The 9,674-nt window shown below is 43.2% G+C and overlaps 1 long non-coding RNA gene across 1 annotated transcript in view; it reads right to left on the reverse strand.

Moving 5' to 3' along the window:
* Positions 1–5,219, reverse strand: part of LOC147014029 (uncharacterized) — a 101,394-nt gene extending 96,175 nt beyond the window's left edge. Inside the window, exon 1 of the long non-coding RNA XR_015050618.1 lies at positions 5,122–5,219. This is a non-coding gene — a long non-coding RNA (uncharacterized LOC147014029). The remainder of the gene's footprint in view (positions 1–5,121) is intronic.
* Between the last annotated feature and the right edge of the window lie 4,455 nt (positions 5,220–9,674).

Below are 9,674 nucleotides of genomic sequence, written 5' to 3' on the forward strand. Positions count from 1 at the left end.
AAAAAGTTTCATACCACGTGCCAGAAACAACAAACACACAGGCCATTCCTTCGCTCTCACGTGCCCGTACGTGCGTGGCTGTACGCGCGTGGCCGTAGGTGCAAAAAAAAAAAGAAAAAAAAAAAAAGAAAAAAAGAAGAACAATTGTGACGTCAATCGTGGCGTCATAGCACCGTGTCCTGTCATTGGTTTGGTAAATAAATGGCCATAACTTGGGAACCAGTTCTCCGATTAATATGAAACCTTGAAAAGGAACATCTACGGGGCTCCAGCAATATACCTGGCAAGTTTCAATGAGATCGGAACAGTGGTTGTCGAGAAACAGCGGTCACACACACACACACACACACACACACACACACACACACACACACACACACACACACACACACACACACACACACACACACACACACACACACACACACACACACACACACACACACACACACACCTACAATTATAGATAGATATAAAATTATAGTAAGATAAAAAATATTTTCACGAAAAAAAATAAGTGACCACTATATTCGTTATTGTGTGTCTCTGTCTGTCTGTCTGTCTGTCTGTCCCGACCACAGCTCCGTGGGTTTTAATCCGATCCTGATAAAATTTTGGTGGGCGGTTTATATCATGATCTCGTTGTGTTTTCCTGAGAATGGGCATGGTGCGCCCATTATGGGCGGAGCCACGCCGAAAAAACACGTGTTATTAGGGGGTAGCCTATTTCAATTTGCATCTTCTCCTCGGGGGGTTGTCGAATCTGACAAAGGTTTTGGTATTTCGTTAGCCCAATGGCACCTTGACCTTTGACCTTCATAATCCTTGACCTTTGACCTTTAAAGTTCACAAAGGTCATATTTTCAAAGTTGTGGGAATCGAACCGGGTTTTCGACCTTCTTCGACGAATTAACTCCAATAAGCTATAGCACGTATCCTGTTTCCTTATTTTAATGTCCACAACATTGTTTTGTGACCTTTAAAGGTGATGCAAAGGTCAAATTTTTAAAGTTGGTGAACAAAACCAGGTTTTCGACATTTTGCAGCGAATAACCTGTCACTCGTACCACATCATGTTGATCATTTTTATAACTTGGTCAAAAATTATCACCGTCTCATCCTTGACTTCTGAAACAATCGACATTATCAAATACCGCTCGTGAACCATTGCCGTCTCCAGACATACATACATATATATATATATATATATATATATATATATATATATATATATATATATATATATATATATATATATATATATATATATATATATATATATATATATATATATATATACATGTTTACATATAAAGCCTGGTGTTGGCACAGTGGTGAGAGCAGCGCTTGGGACCCAAAAGGTCCTGAGTTCACGCCCCGTTAGGCCACTGAATTAATTAATACATGTATGTGTATATATGTATATACATATATATATATATATATATATATATATATATATATATATATATATATATATATATATATATATTTTGCATGTATGTATATACTGCATGTATGTATATATATATATATATATATATATATATATATATATATATATATATATATATACATATATATATATATATATATATGTGTATATATATGGATATATATATATATATATATATATATTTGTATATATATGTATATATATATATATACCAAGTCGTATAACACCAGGGGGTTGACTCAGCCAGTCATCCTTCCGAGGTCGGCGAAATGAGTACCAGTGTACTGGGCCCGGTGTATGCTCCAGTTAGAATAAGTGTCCCATATCCCTGTGTGTCGTAAGAGGCGACCAGGGTTGCGTCAGGAAGGGCATCCGGCGTAAAAACCTATGCCAAATCATGATGCGGACAACAAAACGAATTTCCATACTGGATTGGTTGAGGCCCGGGTTACCAACGACCGCCACCGGTACCGGCGGTCAGCAGGGTACCAGTGGAAATTGTGCTACTGCTGGGCGAAGGAGGAGAAGGAGACGGGGAAGGTGAGTCCGGAGGCAGTGGGAGCGGGGGAAGCGTAGAAGTGTGGAGGTGAGAGTTGGAACTCTGAATGTTGGGACAATGACGGGCAAAGGGCGAGAGTTGGCTGATATGATGGAGAGAAGAAAGGTGGACATACTGCGTGTACAAGAGACCAAGTGGATGGGGAGCAAGGCGAGGAGCATTGGAGGTGGTTTCAAACTGTTCTACCATGGTGTGATGGGAGGAGAAATGGTGTCGGGGTAATCCTGAAGGAAGATTATGTGAAGAGGGTATTGGAGGTGAGGAGAGTGTCTGACCGAGTGATGAGTGTGAAGTTGGAAATTGAAGGGGTGATGATGAATGTCATCAGTGCATATGCACCACATATGGGGTGTGAGATGGAGTATAAAGAAGATTTCTGGAGTGAGTTAGATGAAGTGGTGGAGAGTGTATCCAAGGATGAAAGAGTGGTGATTGGAGCAGATTTCAATGGGCATGTTAGGGAAGGGAATAAAGAGGATGAGGAGGTGATGGGTACGTACGGTCTCAACAAGAGAAATGTGGAAGGGCAAATGGTGGTAGAGTTTGCAAAAAGAATGGAAATGGCAGTGGTAAATATGTATTTCAAGAAGAAGGAGGAACACAGGATGACGTACAAGAGTGGAGGAAAGTGCACACAGGTGGATTACATCTTTAGCAGGAGATGCAACCTCAAAGAGATTAGAGACTGTAAGGTGGTGGCAGGGGAGAGTGTAGCTCGACAGCATCGATTGGTGATCTGTAGGATGATTTTGGAGGTGAGGTTGAGGAAGAGAGTGAGGGCTGAACCAAGGACCAGATGGTGGAAGCTGAAGGAGGAAGACTGTTGCGTGGAATTTAGGGAGGAGGTGATACAAGCGTTGGATGTTAGTAAAGATGGGTGGGATGATGGGCAACTACAGCAGAAGTGGTGAGGGAGATAGCTCGGAAGGTACTTGGTGTGACATCTGGACAGAGGAAGGAAGATAAGGAGACTTGGTGGTGGACCGAGGAAGTACAGGAAAGTATAAGGATGAAGGGGTTGGCGAAAAAGAAGTGGGATAGTCAGAGAGATGAAGAAAGTAGGCAGGAGTACAAGGAGTGGCGGTGAAGGGCAAAGAGAGAGGTGGCAAAGGCTAAGAAAAAGGCATATGACGAGTTGTATGAGAAGTTGGATACAAAAGAAGGGGAAAAGGATTTATACCGATTGGCAACACAGAGGGACTGAGCTGGGAAGGATGTGCTGCAGGTTCGGGTGATAAAGGACGCAAATGGGAATGTGCCGACGAGTGAGGAGAGTGTGTTGAGAAGGTGGATGGATTACTTTGAGGAGCTGATGAATGAAGAAAATGAGAAAGAGAAAGTTGGAAGAGGTGGAGATAGTGAATCAGGAAGTGGGGTGGATCAGTAAGGATGAAGTGAGGACTGCTATGAAGAGTGGAAAGGCGGTTGGCCCAGATGATATACCAGTGGAGGCATGGAAGTGTTTCGGAGAGATGGCAGTGGGGTTGTTAACCAGATTGTTTAATAAAGTCTTGGAAAGTGAGAGGATGCCGGAGGAGTGGAGATTAAGTGTACTGGTTCCGATTTTCAAGAACAAGGGTGATGTGCAGAGCTGTGGAAATTACAGAGAGATAAAGTTGTTAAGCCACACCATGAAGTTGTGGGAAAGAGTAGTGGAAGCTTGGTTGAGAGGAAAGGTGACGATTTGTGAGCAGCAATATGGGTTTATGCCAGGAAAGAGCACCACTGATGCGATGTTTGCTTTGAGAATGTTGATGGAGAAGTATAGGGAAGGCCAGAAGGAGTTACATTGTGTGTTTGTGGATTTATAGAAAGCTTATGATAGGGTGCCAAGAGAGGAGTTGTGGTATTGTATGAGGAAGTTGGGAGTGGTGGAGAAGTATGTGAGGATGGTGCAGGATATGTATGAGGACAGTGTGACAGTGGTGAGGTGTGCGGTAGGAATGACGGACCGGTTTAAGGTTAAAGTGGGATTGCACCAAGGATCGACTCTGAGCCCTTTCCTGTTTGCAATGGTGATGGACAGGTTGACGGATGAGATCAGACTGGAGTCTCCATGGACTATGATGTTCGCGGATGACATCATGATCTGTAGAGTGAGTAGGGAGCAGGCTGAGCTGGAGCTGGAGGTGGCAGAGTTAAAGATATGCTGCGATTCTCGTTGGGAGTGACGAGGATGGACAGGATCAGGAATGAGTATATTAGAGGGACAGCGCAGGTCGGATGGTTTGGAGACAAAGTGAGAGAGGTGAGATTGAGATGGTTTGGACATGTGCACAGGAGGGAAGCGGAGTATATCGGGAGAAGGATGTTGAAGATGGAGCCGCCAGGCAGGAGGAGAAGAGGAACCCCAAAGAAGAGGTTCATGGATGCGGTGAGGGCGGACATGCGGGTGCTTGGAGTGTCAATGGAAGATGTGGAGGATAGAGCGAAATGGAGATGGTTGATCCGCTGTGGCGACCCCTCACGGGAGCTAGCCGAAAGAAGATGTATATATACATATATATTTATTTATTAGCAGATACCCGTGCTCCGCATGGAGTTGAATGGGTCGCAAAGGGTGGATGAGGCCTAATAGTTGATGTTATGGGAAGCTGGGGAGGGTGTCATTAGGGATGTGATGCACTATGGTTACCTGTCCTTAGTTTTCTAAAGGACCTCCCTGTAGATGACATTTTGGGTGAGTGTCTTGTTGCTGAATAGTCATTGTGAGGAATTATTGTCCACTTTGATTATTATTGTCCACTTCGCAGGAGTAATTGGATTCGCAGTAATAATTGGAATTATTGTCCACTTCGCAGGAGTAACCTCTTGCACATGAAAATGCAACGTATAGTTGGCCATGGGAGAACACGGGGGCTGGGAGGTATATTCCGAGCTTGTCAAATGTTTGGCCCTGGGATTTGTTTATGGTCATCGAGTATGCGAGTCTGACTGGAAATTGCATCCTCTGCAGTGTGACTGGAAGGTTGGCGTCTGATGGCGCAAGATTAACATGACATAGGCCTAGCCCTCGACTAAACAGGAGCAGTAATATATTGATAAAAATGAATAAATTTACTTTAAATACAATGTTTCTTGTTACATTTTTTTGTGTCAAGTTCACCTTCTGAGGTAGTCAGCATGTGCAGAAGAGGGTTTTACATTGCAGAGGCTGTTTTCTCGGAGTGGCATCACTCGACGACAGACGTAATGACGTCAGCGAATGATCGATGACGTCATGACGTCCTTACGCCTCTCAGCGGTGACGGTCTGTCGACGACAGATGTAATGACGTCAGCGAATGACCGAAGATGTCATGACGGAATTACGCCTCTCAGCGGTGACGTCACACGTCGCCATGTCAACGAAAGTAAAAATTAGAAAATCGCCCAAAATTCCCAAACCTGTCCATCTGGCGCGATCTCACATAGCCCATGCGGTTCATTAGTCCACAGAGCACCCGCATGCCGAAGGTGGCGACAATCCGTCCGGCAGTTTTGGAGGAGAAACGTCAAATTACACGCAGACGTTAACAGGAATAATATATAGATACATTCATACAAATGTATATAATGTATATATATATATTTATATTTATCGCTCACCATAGGCCGAGAGGAATATATGTATATAATACTCATATATATATATATATATATATATATATATATATATATATATATATATATATATATATATATACATATATTAGTCCAAGAGCATTAGGTCAAAATAGGCCCTAACCTGGACATTTTTGGTAACAAGCTGATTTTTTCAGGATAGGTCCAGGAATATGTCTAGAATAACATAATAAAAGTCCTCATAAATCCTCCTTGAGCGTTTTCCGCAATCCAAGATGGCGTCCAAAATGGCCGCCTCTTCTGTTTTTTCTCATAACTTTGCAAGCAGGTTTCCCCAAAACACTTTAAATGTCTACATATATGTTTTGAAGTATGAGGAACTCATTAGAATACATCTTAAGAGATGCTGAAGCACGCAAGTACCAATAAGACCTCTTGAGTTCTTCCAAAAGTCCAGGCAGAAGCAGACGCCGACACCCTGATTGTCTCCATAGCACTAGCACTGGCAGAGTCAGAACATGTGCCAGTTGCTGTCGTTGGTACGGACACAGACTTACTGGTAATGCTAGTTGCTCGGGCAACCTCTTCCACAGATGTGTACATGCTATGCCGCAGTAATCCTGTCACGGTCTTCAACATTCATGAGATTCAGCATGCCATAGGGGACACAAGAAATCACTTGATGTTTCTTCATGCTGTGACGGGATGTGACACGGTCTCTGCGATCTATCGTCAGGGCAAGCGTAAAGCTTTCAACATGGTGCACAAGAAGCGGGACTACGACTTGCTGGATACCTTCACAAACAGTGGAAGCACCCATGACGAGGTGGAAAAAGCTGGGGAAGGCTTCATTCTTAAGCTTTATGGAGCCAGCAGTTTTGAATCTCTTGATGACTACCGTCACATCGCATACAAACGGGCAATCGGTCGCAGTTCCCTGAGTTCATCCTTTCAGCTAGAAAGTCTACCTCCAACTAGTGCTGCAGCAAAGCAACATTCATATCGCGCCTATCTTACCGTCCAGGAATGGATGGGTAACTCCTTATCTCCAACAGAATGGGACTGGCAATTTCAGGACGGGACTCTTACCCCGGTAGAAACAGACATTGCTGTTGCACCCGACACTTTGCTGAACATGGTGGCATGTGGGTATAAACCAGATGGTTGCAGAAGCATGACATGTAGCTGCAAGAAACTTGGGCTCTTTTGTACCTCAATGTGCAGTAAATGCAGTGGTCTCAATTGCAACAATACAGCACCAACTCTTATAGATGCCGACGATGATATTACCCCAACTTCAGAGGACATCAACATTGAAGATACAGCATCCGACGATGAAGACAATGATTGATGCAACTTGGTGTGTGCATGCGTAAGGTAAAGATTCATCTGAAACTTTTGAGGTTTGAATCTCGAGCATGATCTTGTTTTGAATGTCTTTGCCTCTTGAAACAGGCTAAAACAGCAGTGTGTTGATAAGTGGCGGACATTTTGAGCACCATTTGAATTTCAGAAAGAACTTCTGCGGTTTTATTGTTTCCTTTGTACTTCAAAGTATCTGAATGAGTTCCTTATTTCTCAAGACATAATATATTTCGAGATTTAAAGTGCATATTGAGGTAACTTAGTCACAGGGTCATGAGAAAAACAGGAAATTGCAACCATCTTTGGCGCCATTTTGGATTTTGGGACTAGTTCAAGTAGTTTTATTGGTATAGATATGTGTGTTTCAAATCTGCGAATAAGAATTTATCTAGATTCCTTGACTCCCATAACATATATAAAGACATTTTAGTGTGCTTTATTGGGTTACTTAGTTGCAGAGTTATGAGAAAACAACAACAGGAAAAGGGGCATTTCGGGCGCCATTTTGAATTTCAGGATGAGCTCAAGTGTTTTTATTGGTAAATGCGTGTTTTTGAAAAATTCCCAATAAGTATATGATTCATTTCATTGAGTCGCAAAACATATATTAAGACATTTAAAGTGCGTGTTGAAGTACCTTGGTGTAAAACCAGAAACGGCAGCAATTTCAGACGCCATTTTGGATTTCTGAAAGAGCTTAAGCGGTTTTATTCGTTTTTGTGTGTTTCAAAATCTTCCGATATGTATTGTATTGAGTTCCTTATACTTCAAAACATATATGGACATTTAAAATGTGTTATAGGTAAACCTACTTGCAAAGTTATGAGAAAAACAGGAAATGGCGGCCATTTTGGACGCCATTTTGGATTGCGGAAAACGCTCAAGGAGGATTCATGAGGACTTTTAGTATGTTATTTCACACACATTCCTGGACCTTTCCTGAAAAAATCAGCTTGTTACCAAAAATGTCCAGGTTAAACCCTAATGCTCTTGGACTATATAGCCTATGTATGGCCTCTTGTGATGTTGTTCCATCCCCGGATGGAATCTCGCCCTCAATGACCTCCTTTTAGTAAATTCGTGCTCACTACTTTTATTTATTTAAACTAGTACGTGGCCGCACGTGCAAACCAGAAAAACAAAAAAAACTTTCAAACTGCGAGCCAGAAACAACAACCACACAGGCCGTTCCTTCGCTCTCGCAAACGACGACTGGATTGGGGCATTGTGATTATCTATAAATGCGGATAAGAAATCGAGAAATTATTAGAATACAGTAAGTTATCACTATCCAAAAGTACTGCGTGCCCGTACGGAATGTTCACATCATTCCACGAATTATCGCTTGCATTGAAGTAACAACTGCTGTGATACTTACACACACAGAGTTAATTAAAATCAAGTTTACCTCCCTGTCTTTGCTTGACATGACATTCGCTGCCATTGACCATTGCCACTCCTACGCCACGGTAACTAAGGCACCGATCGATCCCCATCGTAACCAGCACGGCACGTGACGTCAACGTGGCCGGCCACGCACCGTCCTCCGCAGCCACGTGTCCTTTCATTGGTTGGTAAATAAATGGCCATAACTTGGGAATCACTTGTCCGATTCATATCAAACCTTGAAAAGGCACATCCTCAGGTCCCCAGCAATATAGCTGGCAAGTTTCAATTAGATCGGACCAGTGGTTGTCGAGAAACAGCGGTTAAACACACACACACACACACACACACACACACACACACACACACACACACACACACACACGCGCACACACACACAGACACACACAGACACACACACACACACACAGACACACACACACAGACACACACACACACGCGCACACACAGACACACACACGCGCACACACACACAGACACACACACACAGTAACACACACGCACAGTAACACACACACACACACAGTAACACACACACAGACACACACGCGCACACACAGACACACACACGCGCACACACACACAGACACACACACACAGACACACACACAGACACACACACAGACACACACACAGACACAGACACACAGACACAGAGACACACACACAGACACAGACACACACACACAGACACACACACACACACACGCACACACACACACACACAGACACACACACACACACACACACACACACACACACACACACAGAGACACACACACACACACAGACACACACACACACACACACACACACACACACACACACACACACACACACACACAGACACACACACACACACACACACAGACACAGACACAGACACACACACACACACAGACACACACACACACACACAGATTGCTGGAATTATAGATAGATGGTTTCGCCATTCGAATGATCTGATATCCCCAATTAACGTTTCTACGTCATCTACACCACTGGTTAAACTAACTTGTCTATAATTATCGTTAATAGTGAAAGACGTGCCAAAAACTTTCCCCGACCAACGCCACAACAAAGTGGGAATAATTGGTGTTGTTGAAGATGTGATCGTACCGTAATTGTTCTGTTGTGGTGGAGAGGGAGACGTTCGGTTTTAAATTGTTTTTATTGGCCGCTACGTAGTAACCATGACGGTGTAATGCCGATGTGTATCACAGCGGAATTTCGCTCCCCGATCTTCAAATAAATTTCCTTTTCCTTCACCACAATATAACAGAATTATAAAATGATTTTAAGGTTATACCAGTGTGCATCGGTT

Source organism: Eptatretus burgeri, chromosome 13 (assembly GCF_056783735.1).
Source record: "Eptatretus burgeri isolate ZD-2024b chromosome 13, Ebu_testis_v1, whole genome shotgun sequence".
Classification (NCBI taxonomy): domain Eukaryota; kingdom Metazoa; phylum Chordata; class Myxini; order Myxiniformes; family Myxinidae; genus Eptatretus; species Eptatretus burgeri.